The 25,289-nt window shown below is 39.1% G+C and overlaps 1 long non-coding RNA gene across 1 annotated transcript in view; it reads left to right on the top strand.

Annotated features, from left to right (window-relative positions):
• LOC110299868 overlaps positions 1–25,289 on the top strand; it is a 126,388-nt gene that overhangs the window by 24,515 nt on the left and 76,584 nt on the right. The gene's annotated exons all lie outside the window — the stretch shown is intronic.

Genomic DNA, 25,289 nt, shown 5'->3' with positions numbered 1-25,289 from the left:
ACTTGACCCTCCCATGCTATCCACTTCAAAAAAAATCAAACCATGGATTGATGGCTTCATTTTTGAAGCATCATGGAAAATGCCAAAATAATTTTTCAACCTAATGGGAAAAATAACTTTTCTTTCCATCATGGGACATAGAGGTCCTTCATTCTTGTTCAGATGAAGGCATAGAAATACCACTTAAGAGTTCTTGCCTTGGGGAAATACCACTTCCTCAAGGGTGATGGAAGTTGTCATAGAAACAACCATAATTACAAGAAGCATGGCTATTGGTGGAAAAAAAATGTTTACCTTAAAATGGTCCCCACCTCCTCGTAGAGAAGCTAAGTGGTTTCTCAGAAGTGAGTTTTCTATTTCAAGACTATGCAAAGGTTACTGACTTCAGCTTTCCACTCTCCAGAGTCAGGCTTTTTGTTTGTTTTCTAATTTTTAAATGTCTTGATGTTTAGATGCTTAGCTTAAATCAATGCCCTTCATTCTAAACTTGTTTCTGAAGACTAGGGCCTCTTCTCACAAGGTGTTGAATCACCTGCTCCAGACCTAAGAATAAGATTTTAGAACATGTGTGACTTAACAGAGTAATTTGTATCTAGAAGGAAAAAGCCCATGATATCTCCCAAGGTAAGTAATTATTTTCAATCCTATTTATCCTTGGTGTATTCAGAGTTAACAGAAAAACCTTAGGACTATAACAGGAAGAGATGCATGTAAATACCTAATTTATTTTTCTCAGCCTGAATTTTTTGCTTGTCATTTCTCTTACACAAATGCTATTTCTTCCTTTCTGCATAATAGTTTTAGCATATTAACTTCTTGATGACCTTAACTCTCTATAACTTTGTTTCTATGACCACTTCATAAATCTTCAAAGTTTTGTCTAATGTTCAAATTATTCACACACACATTTATTTTAAATAGGTTATGTTCATTCATAATAAATTAGCTCACTTTAATATGTTTCATGGTATATTTTAATATTCACCCCTATAACAGTAAATATACCTATTTTAAATTGTATAACCTCAGAGATATGGACATATTAAGGTATTCACAATTCTGATATTTAATTTTTAATAATTTATTCTGATTTCTTCCAAAGATGATTTATAGCAAGTTTCAAAAATATGTAGAGTCTGAATTAGATATATGGAGAGTGAAAGTACAGTAGATTAATGAGAATAATTATTATGTATTAAATAATGATTTTTTTAGAAATTAAGTTATTTTTAAAAAGGAAAAAGAAGCTAAAGCCCCCAGAATGAAGGTGAAGTCTATGAGCACACTGACCTCTGCACAGCCGAATCCTAGAGAGAGATGCACCATAAGCAGGTGCTCATGGGAAACTCCATCATTCCTGTATCTGGTCAGAAGCAGCCCCCAGTGAGGCTCTCAAAACAGATCCAATGTAAAACTCCTCACCCTTTCAACACACCCGTACTACAGCACGTAGGCTTCATCTTGATTCATGTTCCAAGCCCTCATTAAGATGCAGTGGCATTAGTGGAGAGCAGTGTTTCAGGTAAAAAGGTCCCATGGTGGTGGCAGAAGACCGTGTCTCTGGTTCATCTCACCTCCAGGTTAATGGAGAAACAGAATTTAGAGAACTTGGGGAGATAGGACTAATTGCCTCAGATCTAAAGGTACCATTCCACTCAATTAAAGCCTCTGCTAATGTGTATTGCAAAGCTAAGACTTCAAGAAATGTTCCAAATGGTCTTAGATGTTTCCTGATGATAACACATGCACATCTTTATTCCATCAAGAACCACAAAGTAGAGCCTTGTGGCCCTGGCTCAAGCAAATTTCTATTTCGATTATGAAGACGAACAGACACCAAACTCTCTGCTCACTTCGTACCTGAACTGATAACTTAAGCTTGCAGTCATATAATGTGAACCTATTAGGAATGGGCATGGCTACAACTTTCATCACCCCACTAGGTGTGTTTACATCCTTCCTTTGTCTAGGGGGATCTGAACACGAACCTGGGAAGGGACTTTATCCACAGGTATTCTCTCCGTTTGTGACTGTATAGTATACACATTTTATGTATGTGGGTATGTGGTAAGGTTATATATTCCAGTTTGCCATGTTTTTTTTTTCATTTTGCAAAATGACTAACTAAAAATTTCCACACTTAATATCTTTAAAATTTGCAAATTCCATTTACTTATGTGTAAATGTAAAACTAACCCAAGGATGGGAAGTGAGCAACTGGTGTTTCTGACTTTTGATGTACCCACACTGAGCAATAAGGAGACTTCTTCAAAACACGTATGCTTTTATTTTGGAAAGCTGTATTTATTTTTATACTAACTGGTTGATACGATTATATGACTCTACGGGGAATTGACAAGCACAAAATATATGTACATAGTGTGTTAGTATTTTTGTTGATGTTGTTGTTATGATAAAATATCTTAACCTAAATGCAAGTTAGGGGAGAGGAGATTTATTCTAGCTTATATAGTTACAGAGGAGGTATAGTCCATCAGGATGGAGGAGACATGGCACCAGGCAGGCATGAAAGCAGGAGCAGGAACCTAGCTGATCACATTCCTAGCACATACAGGAAGCCAACAAGAAGCTTACAGGAAGTGAGGCCTGGCTATACAACTTTGAAGCCAGCCCCAGTGATATACATTTTCCAGATAGACACTTCTTAAAGGTTCTATAACGTTTCCAAACATCTCCAGCAGCCAGGGACCAAGTGTACAAACACAAGACCCTATAGAGGACATTTCTTATTCACACCAACAGTATTGGAAAGGGAAGTTTGTTTTCTTAGGTATCTTTGTCTGTTGGTTGGATTTTTTTTAAACTCACTTCACAAAGTCTTCATTGCCCACTCTCTCCAAAACAAACTAACTTTAAATATATTTCCCTCTGAGTTGACTACTCCCTGTTCATCTGGCATTTCAAAATTGCTAATCCTGTAAAATATATGTTTTTTAAATTATAAACCTCAAGTCCTCCCAATGGGTGCAATGTCCCAGAAGGGTCCAACTTACATTGCAGTTGAACTGAAAGCTCTGGTTTGTATCAGTCTTTCCATGTGGCTCACTACCATGGTGAATTAACCTTGCCCGTTTAACTCACAGCCCATCTTCTCCCTATAGATTCTATACCTCAACCCACATGGGGCAAAACCCTACCTTTGTCTGATCCCATCTGGTTTGAAAGGTATAATTTAAATGCACAGTTGCAGGCCATGTTAAATGGTTTCATCAGGTGGGGCCAACCTTAGCTCTTGACCTGGGTTATTCCATAATGCTTTTTTTTCCACCCTTACCTAGGAAACAATTTTGTACTATTTACCCCAATACATAACCTTCTCAGTGAATGTGTTTATTTTCCAAGTTGAAGGAAAAATAAGACCTGAGTGGAGGACACAGTCAGAATACATGTCCTCTGTGCTCATGCTATAACTGGAGACTGCATCCAAACAACTAATGATTCATTTGATGACTAAAGAAATGCTCATTTGTGAGGTTATGGTTTTTATGAGTTAGGAATCTGGGTTCAGCTAAATTGGACCCTCTCCCCGAGGGCTCCCCACATGGCTCTAATCAACTTGTCCTCTGATACTGTGATTTTCCCATGATGTCTAACCTAGACAAAGACTTTTGAGCTCATTCATTCATGATGTCACTGTTTGCATCTCATTCCCTTTCAGATGCTGAGCTGAGAGCCTCAAGTTACTAAAGAGCTGCTAAACATGGTCCGCTGTTCCTTGTGATGGAGACCTCTCCAACAACAAAACTTGTTTGGCCATAGCCAGCTGGGAAAGAATCAGTTACTAATATGGAAGTTAGTGTTCTGTGTCAAGTAATTACAGAGCAGACAACCAATTTTGGTCTCTGCCATATTTTCTTATTTTGATGCAAATGACTATGCCAGTCTGTGTTGACAAGTGCCTTGTGCATGGTAGAAAAGATCATCAGAGACCATCTTAGACACTGCTTGCTGAAGATTCATTGTAACAGCCACCCCCTCCCAACATTATAGACATACATGTCCATTATCAGCTTGTGCAAGCTTGGTCAGTGGACAAGTAGCTGTTTCACACAGGAGAACATCTGTTTCTATAGAGGCAGCAAACACAGTCTGGGCCAGACACAAAACCACAAGCTTTTATCTGTTTGGGCAGCATTACAGAGCTGGCTGCTACCGGTCCACTTTTCCTAAATTGACTTGGCTGGGGCAAGAATTAGATTTCAGAGAGAATCTTTGCACATAATGGCCTTTTAGATATTATATGAAAGGGTAACTGTGGCCCTGTAATTTATTCCTCCCTCCTCAGGGATCCCTGAAGACGTTTGACCCTGACCAGAATTCTTTGCAAATATCGACTGATCCAATATACTAACTGAAAGATAAATGAGGGTCCAAAAGGGTTTTGCTGTGCACTGATTACAGATCTGGAAATGACCTCAACCTCAGCATCCTATCCCAGTTCATTTAGATTGTTTATATTAAATCCAGGGCTGGGCTGATGCATGCAAGTTATACATATAGCCAGAACAAAGGTAGGTGCCTACCACAATTCTACAAGTTGGCAGTCTCCCTGACTAACTTGTCTGATACCCTTGCCAGAATTCAAAACCATATCTGTTGTGTGGGAAAGTATCCTATGGGTTGGGCTCCCAGATGCTGTACATATAAATGGCCCTATTTACTATCTGTTGGCAATTAGTCAAAGCCTAGTGCTGGCTAAGTTGGGGTGATCTTTCTAAAGTAGAAGTAAGACTAAGGATTGGTTTAGTAATAATTCAAGTGAGATGTTTATTTTTCAACGGCTTTAAATAAGATTTACTTGGCATACAGTCACACACACACACATACACACACACACACACACACACACACACATACACACACACAGACAGAGTCATTAATAACATTTATGTGATATAACTTTGCAACTGGAAAGATAAAACCTAAATGTTTGGTTATGATCCCCGATGTCCTAAAAAAGCTTCTCAAACTAACTCTATATGATTTATCACAGACAAGTACAATTCCAATCATAAGAGATCCGACAGGGAGGCTGAGTTCAAACTAGTTCTGAGTTTAAAAGTAATCATTTCAATGTGAAATCAGTGTGAAATTTGCTTACTCAGCACTCAATGCAAGAATCCAGGCCACTAAAAAGTGGCCAAGAAACAATACTTCAACCTTTGGCTTCATTAGCTGTGTGTACATAGTCTTCCATGACCCATGTGGAAGGCAGGAGAATAACGCCACCTCCCCAAAATCAGAAGGTGAAACTAGGAAGACACTGGAATATCGGAGTAGACAGAATAGACTATGGCTAGCTCTGATCTAAAGAGTGTGTCCTGAGAGAGCAACCTCTAGTGTTAATCTTTTCCTGCGAGCATAATTGGGATGGATGGAGAATGATGCTCCCATATGTTTGAATGTCAATATTCCACAGTCACATGCTACTACCAGTCTCAACTGGTTTTGATTAAATGCCAAATGACAGCCTTTACAATTCCCCAAGACTGCATGGAAGAACATACAAAATAATAAAATTGCCACAGGTATGAAAGAGTACTAATATTCTAATTAGCTGTGCTGATTGAAGTAAAATATTGATTCCCACTAAATGTTTTTTATAAATCGACATGTGATGAATTATTTATATGTACTTCTTGCATATAATGTGGGATTTGATGTATTGGAATACTAATTACTGTAGCTATTAAGGAAGGCAGTATGCATGTTCATCAAGAAATTATAAATAGAACTACTCTATGACCCAACAATTCTACATTTGGCTCTGTAGTTAATGGAAATTATCTCGGGGTGGCAGAGGCATCGGTACCCTGTGTTCACTGCAGTGTATGTCACAATAACTGAGAATGAGAACCAACTTATGTCCATCAGTGGGTGAATGAAGTTTCCAGTGTGGTTCATGTGTACAACTGAATACTATTCAACCTCCCAAAGAAAAGAGATCCCTCCATTTCTTTCCAGTAGCACTTGTCAAGCCAAATAGCAGAACAGGCGACGTTTTGGTGCTGATAACAAACCATTTGTAATTCATATAGTCAATCCATCCATAACCTAAAATGTGCCATAGAAAGTATTTTTAAAAATGCACCAAATGGCGGCAGGTAGAAAAGAACAGAGATCTGAATAGACTCAGTTTGTGTTTTCTTTCTGCCACTCAAGAACAGTTTGTGTTCATGTGGGACATCTCCAGGTCACTTTAGCATAACTTGTGAAAGGCATTGAATTAACCAATATGCATCATCTTCTCACTTGGATGCACATGGTCATCTTAAAAACCAGTATGAACAAGTTGATGATAGCAATGCCCTTGTGATTTGTGATTGCCTCAAGAGGAGAAAGAAATCAGGGAAGATATAGACACTGGTCACCCACCTGTCACTAAAGCAAGGCAGAGAAACCCCGCTCACACTCAAGTCTCCCTCACTCAGCCTGTACAATTTAGCAAAGAACCAAAGCCAAGACCAAGAGTCTTTTTCTTCCTCACACTGTAAAAAAATAATTTATAATCAGATCTTGGCTCTGACACTCAGCCCAGAGACTGGAGAAGCTGTTTGAGTTATGGCAAAAATCACATCTCCCTTTCAGGGATATTGTTAGTCCTGCTTGCAAAGTCACCAGAAAGAATTCTGAGATTGAATTGTGCCCTGACAGAAACAAGCAAATAAAAGATTTATAAAGGGCTGTCAATCAGACAACACCTCCCGAGCCTATGACCCGAATGCACAATGATTGCAAAGGTGTCAGCGGCTGGAACACACGCAGACCAGAGCCTTTGGCAGAAATCGATACTGCGGCTTGGTGGAGAAGGCAGAGATTTTGGACTTGAAAGTGGTCTGAGGCAGCTGCCTAACACAGTCCTTTGGAAGCATAATTGAGAGTTTACTGCTGGGCATTTGCAGAAATTGTGCCTATCTCGGGAAAACCGGACAATCTTGAAATCAGCACCAACCACCATGACTTCCTGATATCATTCAAATCGAAGAAGCCTCGCCACGGGAGCTCCTAGATAAATAGAAACTGTATACTTAAGAATGAGTCTACGTTGCACTTCTTGTGCGCACATGGAGGTGTGATTGCTCCACAGTCAGTTAAAAATAGAAAATATATTCTTAAAAAAACAGTGGGTACCAAATTTCACAGCACTCATGCCCAGGTTTCTTGATTGCATTTGAAGCCAACGGAAAGTGCTCAACCACACTCTAAGGATGAAGATGCTATAAACTCCATTGTGGGAACCTCAGGTTTCTCTCCAGCCCATATCAAAGGCTGCTTATTCAGGACTCCACCTCTCCAACTAAGTATCTAAAGCTGTTAGCAGCCAGCCTGCCTTCCTGTCTGTTTACCTCCTTCCCTTCTTTTGTAGATCAAATGCTTAAAGTGCATTTTCAGCAGCCTGAAAATGACTCGCTAATCCAAGCAGAGACGCCAGAGGGCGCTGTCTTTCAGGCACCTGCTCATGCTGGTGATCAAGCCGCAGACAGCCTGAGCACACAGAGCCTGCATTTCAAAAACAACAAAAGTTGGCTTGCCAGCAACTCTGGAACTATCTGCCCTTACTCGGAATATTTAAATAATAATAAAATCATATGTAGTTCACAGGCGTGGGTGCATATATACCAATGAGATAGGCAGGGGCTATCTAACAAGGTATATGTTATATAACAGCCCACAAAGTGTCTGGAATTTGAGTAATATAAATTGCAGGTCATACATGTAAAATATTTATGGGATTCAGAGGACAGTACCGAAAAAGTGTAAGTGTTCTTTCCAATAGCGTTATATTGATTATAGTTTGAATTACTATTATCCTAAATCTTCTTAGATAGATAAAATACATCACTGAAATTAATGTAATCATCCAGTAAAGGCTGTGGGCCCAGATCAAATAAGATGTCCAAACCACTTCCTTGCGGGAGCTCCAGGAACACTGAAAAAAAACGGGGTGGGAAGTACATAGGAGTTGAAAGACAGGGTGAAGGGCTGTGAAATGCTATTCTCTCTATGAGATATGACCATTGGCAATCTCGAACTCATAAGAACTGTAGTTACCTGCACTGAGCTGACACAATCAAACACTGACACTGACCTAACACTGACCCTATCAAAAATTAGTTAAGGAAAGGAGAGGTGGCTCAAATGACCCTTTTCCTCTGAACTATTGGCAATTGATAGAGTCTAGGAGGTAGGACCCATTACTGTCAGTTGTGTGCCCACTGCTAAGTCCAGGATGCTCCAGGGAATGACTCTAAAGCCATGATCATAGAAGTGACCCTGGTTAATCACAGTGGGCTAAATAAACAAAGCAAACAGCCACTAACTTGAGAGAGAGATTTGTGGGGAAGATTGTGGTTAGATAGGGGTAGAAGGCAGGTGGGGACTGGAGTGGTTGAGAATGTATGTGTATACATGCAGAATTATCTAAAAACAATTGAAAAATTAATGTGTTCATTTCAACTTTTCCTAGTGTGATCCCGAAGAACTTAAATTTCTTGTCAAGTCTGCACTAATATCTCCTAATTAGTATTGATTAGTTAATTATAAATAACCCTGTATGGGCTTTAGGAAGACCAAGTTGTAGAAGATAGTGATATAGGCCAAAGCAATGCTTGAGAGAGATAAATACATACTAGCTGATAGACCGAAAGTGTGGCCACTTCTCCATGCTAACTTCTTCTACTTATTGGCTCCTCTTACTTAGAAGCACAATATTCCCTAACAAAGAAAAAAGGAATTGGGGACTGTCATCTGGTAAGCTGCCTCTAGGGAGGGAAGAGGAGATGGGATGTACCTGCCCGTGTCCTTCCTTCACAGTGAGTAAAGTTACAAAACATCCTTTAAGGGAGTCTGAAATCCTCCCAGAAAGGAGAATGAGAAAAGGACAGACATTCCATCCAGGAAGGCATTCATAATAATTAAGAGCCAGCTGGACGGAGCTGAGTTTGGGATGCAGATCTAACGTCAGCAGTGACCCAGCAAAACTAGGCAGCGGGAAGTATGATCAAGCATGGGATAAGAGCTGAACATAGGCAGCCCCTCACAAGCTAAGTAAGGATAGGCTCATATCTTTTTAAAAATCAATACACATACATGCTTACGTTGAGATTGATAATTAGGACTGTTGACATAACTAGTTTACAAAATAAAAGCATGAAATAGATTTGAAAGATATTCAAGCCACAAGGGAACAAAAAAATGAAATTTGATAAATATCTAATCACAAAATTGGGTTAGAAGTGATTGCATACAAATCAGAATAGCTTCGTTACTGGTCTCTGAAAGAGACTGCTGTGGAAGACATGGTAATGTTACAAATGGGTGTGCATTCAATGTCAAGCCAAAATGGGCCATCAAAACAAAATTTTAATTGACACATCTTTATGATTTCATCTTAGAAAATAGTCCCTTACATACTTTCCTGCATTCATCCGAATTTATTTTATTTCAAAATGTTTATCAAAAACCTACTTTCCCAAGTTTCACTTTAGAAACACCAATAAAATTCTATTGAAATCCTTCTCTACATTTGTTCTAGAATCTGGAGAAATGTCAAACAACCCTCAGGCACTGGAGTTCCAGGGGAACCTAAGGCTCTCCTCTAGCTTCTGGCACATGCAGATGTGCATAGGCACACACACACACACACACACAGAGAGAGAGAGAGAGAGAGAGAGAGAGAGAGAGAGAGAGAGAGAGAGAGTCTTTGTAAAAGAAACATTGCATAGAGAAATTGAAATAGCTCTGTGGCTAAAAAAAACAAAAAAAGAAAAAAAAAAAAAAAAAAAAAAAACACTTGTTCCAAAGTTGTATCAACCTGACTTTTATCCCCAGGACCCCCGTAGAGTTGGAAGGATAGAACCAACTCTGTACACAGTTGTTCTCTGCTCTCCCAAAGGTGTGTTGGTGTGTGCATCCAACTACATTCAGATAATAGTAAGTTTAACCAGAAAAATATTATACAGATGGCAAAGGCAATATCTCCATCAGTAAAGCCTTACAAGTGTGAGAAGCTGAGTCCCCAATGTCCAGACATGGTGGCAAGCACTTGGATTTCCAATGTTGGGGAAACAGAGGCAGGTGGGTGTTTGGAGTGCACTGGGCACCTTGCCTAGACTACTTCGTCCAGGCCAGTAAGAGACCCAGCCTCAACAATACCAAACATAGGTGAACATCACCAGGGAAATGATTTCTAAGGTTAACCTCTAGCCCTCTAGACTCCATATGCCCATGAACACACATGTACATCCTCACAGATAAGAACAACACACGCAGAAAATCATTGCACAGACCAAAATGAACACAAACAGCCTCGATGCCTGATTAATCTACGTGAAACATTTAATGTAATGTGTGACTGCTTCTAAAGTAAGAAAAACCTAAAATGACAGTTGTTTTAGTTGCCAGAGGCTGGTGAAATAAATCATAAACCCCTAGCTTAAAGCAGGAGGCATCGATTGGCTCCCAATTCTGGAAGCTTGAAGTTCAAAGTCCAGTTGTGTAGAGGACTGTCATTTCTCTGTCGAGTCTCTGGTAGTAAAGCTGATCTCTGAGTTTGCCTGTACATGTGATTTCAGAGACAATCAGTTCATGATTGAATGGAGTATTCCCTTGAAGGGCTCTGTATACAGAAGTATATGGGAGCTTGCCTGGGAAGTAGGTCACTGGAGCAAACTAGAGGTTGGTTATATCTTGCCTTGGATCCTTCCATAATCTGTTTTCTGTATGCCATGATATGGATTGGCCTGGTCCATCCCTCCCTCCTCACCATTATGGACTGACACCACAGAAACTTGATCCCAAGTTAGCCTTTGTTCGCATCTGGTAGTTTTTCACAGTGACAATAAAAGTGATGATCTGAGCTTGAATTTCAACTCTAGATGTTCCTTGACCTGCGGCAGGACCACTTTCATTTTTTTTTTATTGCCAGGAAATATTCAGCAGTATAGATTGCTGGAATTAGGAAAGACTTTAAAGCAGGCAGTGAAAGAACCTGTCGAAGTCTGCCTTGTGAGACTGTGGGACGTGGGAGCAGATGGCATCATACTGACTGCTGTGGAGGCAAGAGAAAAAGGGTAAGGGAATTTCCTTAAGGTAAAGGCTGCATGACCTGCGACAGTGTTGTGGAAGGCAGTCCCTGATTGACTGGCTTATCAGAGTTGTTAGGAGCACTTGGTTATATCAGTCTAAGATCCTCATGATATCAGAAACTAGAAGACCACAGAGGAGGGGGAGATGCTATTGAGAGAACAAGGAATAAGGAAGGCTGTGTTTGAATTCCAGTTCACTGCTCCAGATGGAACTGTGCTAACAAAGGAATTAAAGACAAGGTTGATCCAGCAAGGACCTCAAGGTTGTAATGGAGCTCTAGCAACTTTGCTGGGGCCTTTGGTGGACAAAGATCTTTATAAAGTAGGAAAGGCTTTGCTGGAACTTAGTGACCTAGACCAGCATGTAAAGAGAGTTAAGAGCGGGGAACCTAGAGAAGATAAGAAATTGGTAAAGCAGAGAGAAAGAGAGAGGCCTGTCTGGATTACTCAAAACCAAACGTAGCAGTATTTGGGTCAAGCTGGAGTTCCTAAGGAAAATAGTGATAGAAGTCAAACTATGTGCTGAGGGGCTTTCTAGAAGGTTTAAAGCTGGAGGAGTGGTTCACAGAAGACACCCTTGATTTTTTTCACAATACAAGTTAAGATGATCAAGCCTATCTCAGGGCTGGGTGCTTACACATCCACACAAAGGAGGGTACATTTCCCTCCAGCAAAAGGTTGTGCTAGGGGTGGAGATGGTTTGCCACACCAGGATCTCTCTCAATAGCCAGGGGTGCTGGATGGAGAGGCAAGAGTTAGCTACATTCACAGTGTCAACCCAGGGCCACAAGGACCCAGGGAATCAGCAGGCTCAGAGTTGGGGAGAAGGGCCAAGTTCATCTGTGGCCCTGAGTGGGTCTAAACAAATTAAGGCAGACCCTCTGAGTTTTTCAGATGGGGAGAAATGTAAGGAAGTTCTGTGGAAGAGATCCAGGTTATAGAAACATAATGGCTCAGAGAGAATGACCAAGGATTACAGAGAACAATTAAGTTAGCACCTCCTATCCACGCTTTGTATGCAACCTTAATCTGTGGAAGAAGCGAGTGATGCAAATGGATAGAACCCTGTCATGTGATATTAGACCTTGGTTACATTTGGCTTCAGTATCTTCTTAGTTGTGAACATCTGAGGTCACCTGATACTTGCTCAGAATAAGTAACAACAGACTTACAGAATATACTTCACCAAGGTCATCTTTGTAACCACAATATTACGGGACAGTAGTTCAGGATGTTGCCTTGCCCTGCTCATCCTCTGGAATGGGGAAAATATTTTGTTATCTAGAAGACATAATGTTAACATCTGAGTATTTTTCAGAGTTGGAAAGCCATTGGAGAGACATCCAAGTTTAATGGTGCATCCACCTATCTTCCAATTCTACTGGGGCTAGGTTATTGGAAGGAAAGGGGAAAGAACCCCAAAGGTATCCTACATGGGTGGAAAAGGACACTTCCAGATGATGTAAGGTTATTGAATAAAAGCATCAATGCCAGGACTGGGCTACCTCTCTGTGACATGTTGGCTAGAGAAGCCATCAAGTCCCTACCAACCATAAAGGCTATTGCCACTGCTCTTGGTTGTACGCCAAACTAGATGGTAAGACCCTATTGCTGAAGACACTGCATGTGTGTACTGTGACTGCAGGACATGGAGAAATTAAGCTTAGACTACACTAGAAGCTCCTCCCCGCTGGCTGGTTTTTACAGTGCCAGAGATGGGTATACAGGGCGCTAATCAGCAACTGTCAGCAACACTCCTGCTTAGTATGGACTGTGTGTGCTAAAACACCAACATGCCAGGAAGGGTAGGCCTGCTCGTGTGATAGTTTCTCCACCAATCCCCTATGGTGAGTGGAATTAACAGCCTTCTAGTTTAGATTTAAGACCAATCCCACAAGAGGCAATTTACATCTGGTACTGTAAGGAGAGACAAAAATCGTGTGGCTGGGGAAGTCCTAGGTCCTGATATGGAAGCAGTTTCTCTTGTTTCATTATATGGGTATGATGAACCCATAGATCTCCTTGTTGTTAGTCCTAACTCATGACCACTGCCAAAGATGTCCAAAACAAGTGACCATTGCTTTGACATGGTGGCCTAACTCTTACCCATAGGTGGACACCCAGATCGGAGCAGGTTTTGGGGATACATCTGGCATTCAGTCATTTCTGCTCCCGTTTAAGTAAGGTGATCTTTCCAAGGCTTGGGGCTCATTGTAGAAGAGGAGGCAGAGAGGATGTAAAAGCAGGAAGGGTTAGAAAGCTGTGTAACTGCTTCCTCAGAGACCAGAACATTCCATCCTACAGGGAAGCTCCTTGAGACAGAAGATAAACCACTCAATATAGTTTCAGAAAGTTCCTGAAATTGACCAAATCAAATAGCACCCCACCCCCACCACAGTGTAAACAAGCCAAACTGAAAAAATAAAGAAAATCTGAGACCTGGCCAGGAAGAAATAGGCCTAGAAGAAAAGGAAAGGAAAATAGCCAAGCTGCCTAGAAGAGGTTTAGATTAGATGAGTCACTCGGAACGGACCCTCTCCAATCTGTTGAGCTGCTTGCAAGCTATGGAGTGTGTGCCAGGATCCCAGTATTTTTGAGCTATCATCCAGTGTAGAGGTGGGCTTTGGTGATACAACTGTCTTTGGTAATTTCTGATCCTGTAAATAACTCCCCACCCATATTACTGTACATAATCCCAGTAAAATTCATTGGTTCACGAAGTTTGACTTTGATGATACCCATACTTTGACCCACTGTGGACTTCCTAGTTGGGATCATTAGACAGGTGTTATGTCTCCCAAGGAAAAAACTTGGCCACAGAATGTGGGACCCAAATTTGAATGCGTCTTTTGAGGGAACATGACTGACTCCATGACAACATTCTAGCTGTAATCTGCAATGATCAATGATGCTTAAGGCCCCCAAGACCAGCTCAGTTTGTGCTCCAATCATCAGTAGAGGAATTCAGAGGACTGATGGCTACAACTTCTCAATGCAACGAATACAAAGAACAATCAATAAAGTAGAAGGTCATGGAGGAGATATTTGTAAAAGAAAAAAATTTCAAATCAAGCACAAGCTTTCAAGTGCTCCAGCTCGAGTGGCTGCCTATGGCTCTGAGCTGTGTGATGACATATGAGATATGCTCACGACCAGGAAGGCTCTCCAGAATATCAATGCATAGAGTGTCAATTTGTGTCAGGTCACATACAAATCCTCTGCTTGGTCTGTATCAGAATTCCAGACGCTTAGGGAGAGCAGGTTTCACATAATGTTATTGATAACACACACACCACGCACCGGGAATCCCCTTAACTCATAGGAAAGGGTCACCACAGTGAAGGGAGATCTCCACACATCAAGCTCCCCACAACAAGGAAGCCCTTCCTGCAGGCTCTCCTGAAGTGACAGGCTCTACTAGGCGCCTTCCTACACATCAATGAAATGGGAGAGCCAAATTCTATCTTTTAAAATTTGCCTCCCCTCTGAAACATTGCATCGTTTGGTTAACTCATGCATGTATGTAGTGATACAGGTGTCATAAATTATCACAGGAAACAGAACATATTAGGAAAGAAAGGCTGATTTAGACAAACCCACAATGAGAACAAGTGCTCGTGGGCATTTATGTTTCACTCGTGTTGGTATCGATACTACAATAAACATCTGTTCTTTTAAATTTTTTTTATTTGAAATCTCGTTTTGTACGTTTTCTCCTGTTCTGTGAGAATTTTGAAGCTCTATCTTCTTGTGATAAGACATGGGGACCAAAAGCAAATTAGAGGGGAAAGACTTTATTTGATTTATACTTTCTAATAACAGCGATTTCATCATTCAATAACAATGAAAAGGCATCTTTTTTTTTTTTCAATGATGGTATTGAAAAAGTCAGGGAAGGAGCTTGAGGCAGGAGCTTGAAGCAGGAACTGTGGCGGAATACTGTCTACTGGCTTTCTCCCCTGGCTTGCTCAGCTTTCTTATAGAGATGAGGGCTACCTGCCAAGGGGATGGTACTACCCACAGCAGAACGGGCCTTCCTACATCAATTAGCAATTAAGAAAATTTAGACATGCCCACAGGTCAATCTGATTGAGGCAGTTTCCCAGTTGAGATACCCTCAGGTAGCTCTGGGCTATGTCAAGTTGGCAGCTGAAGCCAAAGAGAGAACATGTATTCTCTTAGGAACGAGATCTTTAATCACAACAGTGCAAATTATATGGTCTCAGTAAGAAAATATCATTCACATGGGGGTAAAAATTGGTTCTTATAGAGAAAAACAATTTCTCCTTTGAATATATGAAGTATGTGTTGTACATACAAATATGTAGATATCTATGACAGTACAATTCTATGGAAGAGGCAATATCTATCTATTGCTGTACATTTTTCTGTCACATACTACCCACAAAGATTTAAATCAAGCTGTTATTACATCTTACCTCTAGAATTAAGTGACAGATTAGATAAAATTCCTGATTTGTAAACTTCGTTTTTGTAATATTTATATAATAGTGTAATAAGCATAAATCAATTTTGTTAGGCACAAAGAATCAGCAAAACACCCACCCATTTGTCTTGAAGACATATGCATTAACGTTAGATACATTGTGGAACTTGGGGCTTCAAAAATCAAATCTATGGATCCATTTGTGGTTAGAAAAATCAATGAAGTTTCCTAGTTGAAGGAGAAAGTTTAGCAGAGGAAGAGATAAACCCAAGATATATCATTATGTAGGGAGTTGTGTTTTAAGTAAAGTGACTGTATTCAAAGGCATTGTTATATCAATATATAAACAAGATGAGTCTATGATACCCACAAATATGCATGCCTATACACAAATGTACACAGTGCCCATTCAATGGGACTCTTGAGAAATTGACTGACAGGACCATGAGTTAAGGTTTAATTAATGTCCTGGTGGTAGTTTTAAATATCAACTTGACAGAACCTAGAATCACATAGGAAAAGACTCTCAGTGATAGGTTGTCTAGACCCAGTTGATCTCCATGTCTGTTAGTGCGACATGGTTCTGACTTCCTTAATGGATGAGAAGAAATAGACATAGAGTGAAGGTGGGCAGCACCATCCCTTGGTTTGTGATCCTAAACTGGATAAAAGTAGAGGAGGCTGGCTGAGCTCAGTCATGCATGTCTATACATGTCTCTGCTCTTGACCATGAGTGTGACTGCTTCAAGTTCCTGCCTGGACTTCTCTGCAGTAATGGACTAAACCTGGAACTGAAGGCAGATCACACTCAGTGCTCAGTGTTTGTTTGCTTTTTTCACTCTCAGTTGTTTTGCTCGAGTGTTTTACCACACAACAGAAAGGGTACTAGCACAAATAATTATGACACCTGTTTGGCCATGTTTTACTAACAAAATTTGCTCTGTAAGAGCTTATCTTTCGCCATCAGTTAATATGGAAGATCAAGCCAAAAATACAAGGCCTAAGGAAGTACGAAGCAGATAGGTGACTGATGGTTTTGCATTGTCTGTTTTCAAGGGTGCTTTTATTCCAGCATATCTTTACACATAATCAGATTAATTTTTCATCCTTTGCATGTTAGAATTTAAATTTTCAATGCATAATAAGAATCTTGCCAAAAATAAGTTATGGGTCTCGTCATTAGAAAGCAAATCAGACTAAATATGACTGCCCATATGATAATAAATCACTGGCTATCACAAACCTGAGACAGGTAAGACATTTTCATCTTTCAAGTGGAGGAAACATATTGCAATGAAGAAAAACAGCACAGAGCTTCCGAATGCCAGGCTTCATTTTCGGAGTTTTCTTCAGAGATATATCTCAGATTAATTCATCCTACAAAAATCATATTGATGTTTTCACCATTGTTTATTATTAGTAATTAAACACGTGTTTTGCTGAGTTTCTTTTAAACCATATTTATACATCTGTCTCTCTATTTGTACCATTAAATCTTTAGTTCCTCCAGGCAGAGAAACCTATTTTCTTATAGCACTGAGAGTACCTTTGCATCATTTTCTTCCTCATATCAAGTGGCTTTCATGTTGAATTTGTCTTGCACATTACACATCAATTGTTCTATATCTTACCATGTTGTTGGGTATTTTTATATTTCACATGTAAATACATTTTATAATGTCAGCATCACTAGCCAAAATTATATAAGCAGACCCATGTACTTTGTGTAAATAATATAATTTGATGGAATTTTAGGAAACATAATCTACTAAATATAAAGGTTTGGTAATAATATTAGCCACAGCAAGACACAATGTCTTTGCAAATCTGAAAGTTCTGTATTCATTAAGACCTTACATCTTTTTAAATCATATTGGAGACAATCCCATGCAAAGAGCCTACAGGCATTTTGAGAACTATTGGTGATCTAATACCAAACTATCTTTGACCATCCCAAAGCCTGGAACAGGCAAATACTGAATAGTAAGAATGAAGCTGGAGGAATCACCTAATTTGAACAACCTAATTTGAAGACTTACGAGGCTATAGTAATCAAAATTGCTTGGCATTGGTAGAAAAGTAGAAATGAAAACACAGAGAAGGAAATGCTTTCTTGAAAAAGTGTGATATGGTAACGGAAACTGAGTTTTAGTAAAGTTATGAAGATTTTTTTCTCAACAAATTTAGTTGGAAGAAATTCATAACTAAATAAATAATCTCCAAGAATGAGCTCTTTGATAGGTTATTCAATCCCAGTGGTCAGTCTTCGAAACATATACAAGCAAACAGTGCTAAATAGACTCAGGATCTCTCTCTCTCTCTCTCTCTCTCTCTCTCTCTCTCTCTCTGTTTACAAATGATGAAGAAGTGGTGAATTTGTATAAAATTCTTAATTTTTTAAAATTAAAAACATATTTTGCTCTTTATTTTATTTGCTATTGACCAAATTAAAGCAAAATTGATACACTCAAACTATCACTGTATTCTCACTAACACAATAATTTCTATATTGATCAACAGCAGGTAGATAGCAGACAGGATTCTGATGTTTCAGATGTGAATAACTCATCAAAATTTTAAAATCTCATCTTCAATGAGACAGTAAAAATTTTATAATTGGACTTGGATCAAGAATAAATTAGTAACCCTGAGAACTACAATTCAATAAGCAGGCAAGCAACCCACTTTCACCGTGTGTAAAATATTTGAATAAGTAATTCACAAAACAAGATTTATGAATGTTAATAAACTCAAGAAAAATGAAAAATGTTTTAATCATCAGCAAAATGCATGTTAATGTGCTAAACTTTCTCCCAGATTGCTGAAATATAGGGATTCTAATATTAAGTGTTCATCACTGTGTTGAACAACTGGAAATCCTATGCATTTCTCATGAGGATATGAAGTTAGGTAACCTGTGTGGAAAGAACTTTGGCAGTTCCCTCTGTATATGCTGACTATATGTGTGAGCATATGTCATGGTGGTTAATCTCTAGAAAATTATCCTAGAAAAATTAAAATTCTTATCTATGTAAATATTTCCACACAATTGTTCACAGAAGCTTTTCCCCATTAAATCAAAATGAAAACACTTCAATATTCATCAATCAGCAAATGGATAAACAGGCCAATATATTAATGCTCTACTTAGAAGCTGATGAAATGGCTCAGTAGATAAAGGCACCTGCCACCAAACCTGAGAATCAGAGTTTTATCCCCAGGCCATATGGTGGGAGAAGAGAAGCAATTCCTGCAACATGTACAGGAGATTTTTTTAAAAAGCCACACTACTTATCAATAAAAATAAATGGATTACTGATAAAAATAAATGATACTTTGGAATAATCTCAGACAGTACATTGAACAACAACAACAAAAATCCCATGGCTCTATTCATATGAAAATCCAGAATTAGATAAACTAATAGTGATAAAAATATCAATACTTGCGAAATTGCAAGGGTGACTTATAAAGGGCATAGGTAAACATTTTTAGGTGATAGAATTTTACTATATGTTTACTATAATCACAGTCTATTTTTGTATTGCTTGCCAAACTCACCTACATGTACAGTGGACACACATGCACACACCACACACACACACACACACACACACACACACACACACACACACACACACACACACAGAGTCATAAAGCTTGGTGAAACTTCAACACCAGGCAGGACACAATGAACAAAACTTGTTGCATTGAGAATTTGTTCACATACGTATGTGTTTTGTCTTATTTTTGTTTTCTCTCATTTAATAATAAATTCATGTATGGAAAAATATCAGCTGTAACCTGTGAAGAAACAATGTTATCACTGCGTTTCAAGTCCTACTTGGTGGATCTTGGGTCAAATTAATTGGCACTGGGGGGAAGCATCCTTTCTTTCCCTCAATTATGAGAAGTTATTTCACGCTTCAGCTCCTTCTCCTCCTGTTTCTTTCTGGGCCTAAAATTCTGTTCCCCTGTCTCTGCTCCATTGCCTCCTACTCCTTCCTCCAGGCCCTATTTAAAACTTGCTTCAGAACTGGAATTCTGTTTCAGTGAGGTATTCTTTCTTAAGCTCATTCAGCACACCACAGTTTATTCCTTCAGTACTTTGGAAACATTTAGCCCCTTCTATGTCAAAAGTAACAGCTTTTGCTCATTATGTGACCTTCCTCCATTTTAAGTTCTGTGGCCTCTTTCCATCTGGTGCATAAAACCACCACTGCTTATTAGAATTGTTTCAGACGTATGGCTCCAAGGTATGTGAAGAACAGAATCAACACTTTCATGCAGCCACAGAGAACTTTCCATCTTTTATATATTTTCTTTGAAATGGCTTTATAATCCAGCATAAGCTGAAACCATGACCAGAAATTTGGAAGATAAGGATTTTAATTCTAGGTTTATATTCCTAGCTCCTCAGAGGTGCTACAAATAATATAATCCAATAACAATAGTCACAAACTCTTAAGCAGTCATGTAAAGATTGCTCTTTCTTGATGTATGCTAAGAAAATTAGTCATTACCTTGAAAACTACCAAAGCAAAAGAGTCAAGAGTCTTCCCCACCTTGTGTATATGAAGTACCACAAAGCAATCAAACACTAGAAAGTGAAAATATCTTCTGTATAAAAATATTCAGGGGCTGTGGTGTAGCTCAGTTGTTCAAGTTGCTGAATGGCACACATGAGAACTTATGACGACGCTCAGGACCACATGAAACTGGGTATGATAGTTCATTCCTGTAATCCCAGAAAGGAGGGGGCAAGAAAATCAGATGTTCAAAGTCTGAGATAATATGGACAAACAAACAAACAAAAACCAACAATTAAAAAACCTCTAAAGAGTAAAATGCCACCATTTCTCAAAAGACCATTTAATGAATGTAATCAATGAACTTTAATGTCTTTAAACAGAATCAATAATTAGATAACGAGGAAAACAGATTTTGTCTGTTGATGAAGAAGTACATCACTAAGAGTCTTCACAAAAGGCTGGAACATGGTAAAGCCTTGAACCCAGTACTAAGCATTAAACAGAGGACAGAAGGGTGTTGGGAACCATGTCATAAGACCATGCAAATGGAAACCCACACACTGGAAAACCAGGAACCATACAGGACAGACACCCCTGGATCTCCTATAGCTGAAGAACAAGACAAGTACTAAGGAGGGGACAGTGTTGCTTAAAGAATGTGTGACTTACTGCAAATGAACAAGAATAAGTTGTAAAGGTCTTGAGCAGATCAATTCTACAAGAAGCACTACGGAGTCCTTTGTGATCAAATGGAAGGAGATCAGGCAATGAGGGGAGAAGAGGCAATGTCTTGAACTCAAATGAAGAAATTAAAGCAGAAGAAAACTATAAGTAAACAGAAAATGTAGTACAAATGTAGTTTTCTCAGTTAATTTTCCTTATACCTAATAGCTAACTTAAAATACAGCTGCATGACCTTTATTTTAAAATATGGTGATGTGTGTGTATTGTGTGTGTATATATATATATATATATATATATATATATATATATTCATACAAAACACATATATGATTTGTATAACCACAGCAATCTTTTGAAAGGGGGATTATTTGACAAATTTATATGACAAAAATAGTGTGCTGTTAAATAGACTTTTAAAAATGAAAGTAGATATTTTCTATTTAGCACAATAGAAGATATTAACAAATCAAGAAAAATTTAGACATATATTGAATAAATTAGGGATTGCTGAGGTATGACTCCAACTGTATTAGTAAATATGTTAAATTCAAGTGGAATAGGAACTACAGTTAAAGCCAGAAATAGACACAACGGATTCTAAAAATACATGCCAAACACAATACTGGTGAAAGTCATGTTTTTGTATTTAAGACAAAGTAAAGAATAGAAACTCTATATGTACCATGAAAACAATATTAAAAGAACTGGAATGTATATATTAATATCAGAAATCACAAAGTTTAAAACAAAACTCATTTGATACAAAGAATATAATGTTACCTTTACAAGACAGTTACTCTATTAAGGAAATATAACAATTATAAATATGTATTCCCTGAGTAAAATCCATTATTCATAATGAGGAAATGCAGATTTGGAGGAAGAGACATTTCAATAACATTGAAAACTAACTTTTCTTTTTGAGTAATGAACAGAAATTTAAGCAGAATGATAAACACAAGAGAAGATATAGAATACCTTCTTCTCTTTTTAAATTTTTTTCTGAGACAGGGTTTCTCTGTGTAGCCCTGGCTGTCCTGGAACTCACTCTGTAGACCAGGCTGGCCTCAAACTCAGAAATCCACCTGAACACAGGGCCCCCAATAGAGGATCTAGAGGAAGTACTCAAGGAGCTAAAGGGGTCTGCAACCCTATAAGTAGAACAACAATATGAACTAACCTGTACCCCCAGAATGGGTGTCTCTAGCTGTATATGTAGCAGAGGATGGCCTAGTCGGCCATCATTGGGAAGAGAGGCCCTTTGGTCTAGCAAAAGTTATATGCCTCAGTACAGGGGAACGCCAGGGCCAAGAAGTGGGAGTGAGTGGGTAGGGAAGCAGGGCTGGGGGAGGGTATAGGGGACTTTTGGGATAGCATTTGAAATGTAAATGAAGAAAGTATCTAATCAAAAAATGTGGGGAAAAAAAAGAAGCTATTAAGGACTTCAGCTAGCAATGGACACTGAATGCTCTAATACCAACCTGCAAGATAAGATGTGCTTATTAATTCAACAATGGTACAACTAGTATGTTGTAACTACTTTCTGGTTGGACTTGAGGTCTGCACCATAGGAATACCCCATGATTGGTTCTTTAATCCTGGCCCAAAGTCTGTGGCTGGTAGATCATAAGCCACATCATAGAACCTGCTATTGTTATTTTGCTGAATGGTCATGTTTTCAAATTGACTTCTAATTATTTTTATTTATAGCAATAGAACTGATATGCTTTCAACCATGGTTGAAGCATGCATGGGCATGAATAAACTTTGTAGGCATTGTGTTTTATAAGAAATTCCAGTCATATGAAGCCACAAGGCATTTTGTTCCATTCACATGAAATGGTCAGAATATACAAGTGTATTCAGACTAAATAAATGAATAAATGAATCAGTTGTCAGTATCAAGGAAGAAGATATGAGGGGATGGTGAGTATGAAGGGCTGTGGAATTCTCTTGAGGAATAGTGAAAATATTCTTGTAATGATTACAAATTTATAGATGCATTTGAAATAGCCAAGCTGTATATTTTAAAGGGTAATTTATGGTATGTAGGTTCCAGATGCCATTAAAAAGGAGAAGTGACGAAAATATAAATCATAATCATGTTAACTAATATTTTAACTTCAAACTCATAAATGAAAGCATATTTTTCTTCTAATATTTAGATAATTAAGCAAGGCTTTTCCAGGAATGTGGGCCAATGACTCTTGTCCAGTGTAATAGGTATAATATCCTGACAATACACACTATTGATGCACCATTTATAGTCCCTAATTTTATATTGCTTCAGATTGAATGAGAAACTAAAGACAGTTTTAGATCATTTTCAAGGCAGAGTTTATCTAAATATTTTCCTGGTCTTTTGTAGATACCCTGTCAACACCTAATTTGATGGCTTCTTCGAAGCCATTCATCTTCATCAAGTCTCCCTAAGCCTTTAATTTAGCTTCACTTGGAGCACCAACTTTCTCATATTTAATTATAGTTTTTGCTATTTAATTAAAACATGTGAGACATGTAATGAGAGCATCCATGATGGGTACCAGAAGGAGTGTGGAAAAGTGCACATTTGGTTCTCAAAATGTCAGTTATTCAGCTACTAGAGACAGAAGAGAAGGGAAAGGAAGAAAGAGCCTCACGAACACGCCAACATATGGTGGGAAAGAACTCGAGAGTCCAGTTCATTCTATACATGGATGGAAATGTGAGCAAGTGCCCTTGTCTGTACCCCGACCTATCTGTATTTCATGTATGTTCCTTTTGTTAGTTTCTCACAGTGGGGGCTGAACCCGCAGCGTGTGAGGTGTGAGTTAGTTACTTTTATTTACTGAGATGAAAGAAATATCTGCTGGAGGAACTTCGGGAAGGTAAGACTTCTCTTGCTCACAGGTTCAACAGTTTCAGTCTGTCCTACCCGGTAGAGAATCACAGTGGCTTTTTATTTTCAAGTTTTTATTAGATATTTTCTTCATTTACAATTCAAATGCTATCCCAAAAGTTCCTCATACCCTCCCCCCACCCTGCTCCCCAACCCACCCACTCCTGCTTCCTGGCCCTGGTATTCCCCTGTATTGGGCATATAATCTTTGCCAGACCAAGGGCCTCTCCTCCCAATGATGGCCAGTTAGGTCATCTTCTGCTACATATGCAGCTAGAGACACAAGCTCTGGGGGTACTGGTTAGTTCATATTGCTGTTCCTCCTATAGGGTTACAGACCCCTTCAGCTCCTTGGGTACTTTCTCTATCTTCTCCATTGGGGGCCATGTGTTCCATCCAATAGATGACTCTGAGCATTCACTTCTGTATTTGCCAAGCACTGGCATAGCCTCACAAGAGTCAGCTATATCAGGGTCCTTTCAGCAAAATCTTGCTGGCATATGCAATAGTGTCTGCGTTTGGTGGCTGATTATGGTATGGATCCCCGGATGGGGTAGTCTCTGCATGGTCATTCCTTCCATCTCATCTCCAAACTTTGTCTCTGTAACTCCTTACATGGGTATTTTGTTCCCCATTCTAAGGAGGGACGAATATCCACACTTTGGAATTCCTTCTTCTTGAGTTTCATGTGTTTTGCAAATTGTATCTTGGGTATTATGGGAACCAGAAAGCAGAACAGAGCCTATAAGGAAGGAACCAGAGTAAGCCGTAGAACCAAGGATTCAGTCCCCATGGCCTGTATTTGCTTTCTAACCAGTTTTGCCTTCCATAGATCTACCATGCCTCAATTTCCTATTGAGATTTCAAACTCAGCACAGATTCAATTCTTCATGAAGTCAGAGCGCTTATACTCTTCTGGTCTGGACATACCCTCACAGTCACACCAAGACAGCCCCTTAGTAATCTCACAGGGATCTCTCAAGCCAATCAAGAAGATAGTCATCAGATAAAACATCATTGGCTGGCACACCCAGAGCATGGACTCAATGGCAGAACTATCTACGCCCCCCTTCCCCCCCCACCCCCCCCCAGCCATCAGTTTTACAATCTTGAGAGCAGTTTGCATCCCAGGTGGCAGGTGGCAACTGTCATGCCTGATTTATCTAGGAATAATCATGTTAGCAAGATGCCACACAGTTGGTGGATTCTTTGATTCTTGTATGGGTGTGGGTGTGTGTGGATGTGTGTGTGTGTGATATTAAATAAGCAATTGAACACAATGAAGAGTTATGCATGTTCACAAACTTTAGGCTCTGAGCTAAATAATTACCCAAACACTCAACAGCAAGTTAGCTCTAGTTAAGTAAAGTGAAGCTGAAGGGGGCAAAAGAAGTGAAGAGAAAAGTCAAGTATCTCTAATAATTGGGTCTAAGGTGGGTAAGGACATGGCCCATAATGCATTGAGCAATAGAAGCCATTGCACAGAGTAAATGTGCTGCCCACATCCCTACCTGAGACACCCTTATTGTTAGAGATAAGTTTTATGAAATAAGAAAACACACATTCTCCATTCATTGCCTTTGTGATGGTGGAATTAGGAATCTTAAGAGTTGTCTTTTTTTTTTTTTTTTTTTTTTTTT

This window comes from Mus caroli, chromosome 8 (assembly GCF_900094665.2).
Source record: "Mus caroli chromosome 8, CAROLI_EIJ_v1.1, whole genome shotgun sequence".
NCBI classification, from domain to species: domain Eukaryota; kingdom Metazoa; phylum Chordata; class Mammalia; order Rodentia; family Muridae; genus Mus; species Mus caroli.
This window is presented reverse-complemented; position numbering and strand designations above follow the sequence as displayed.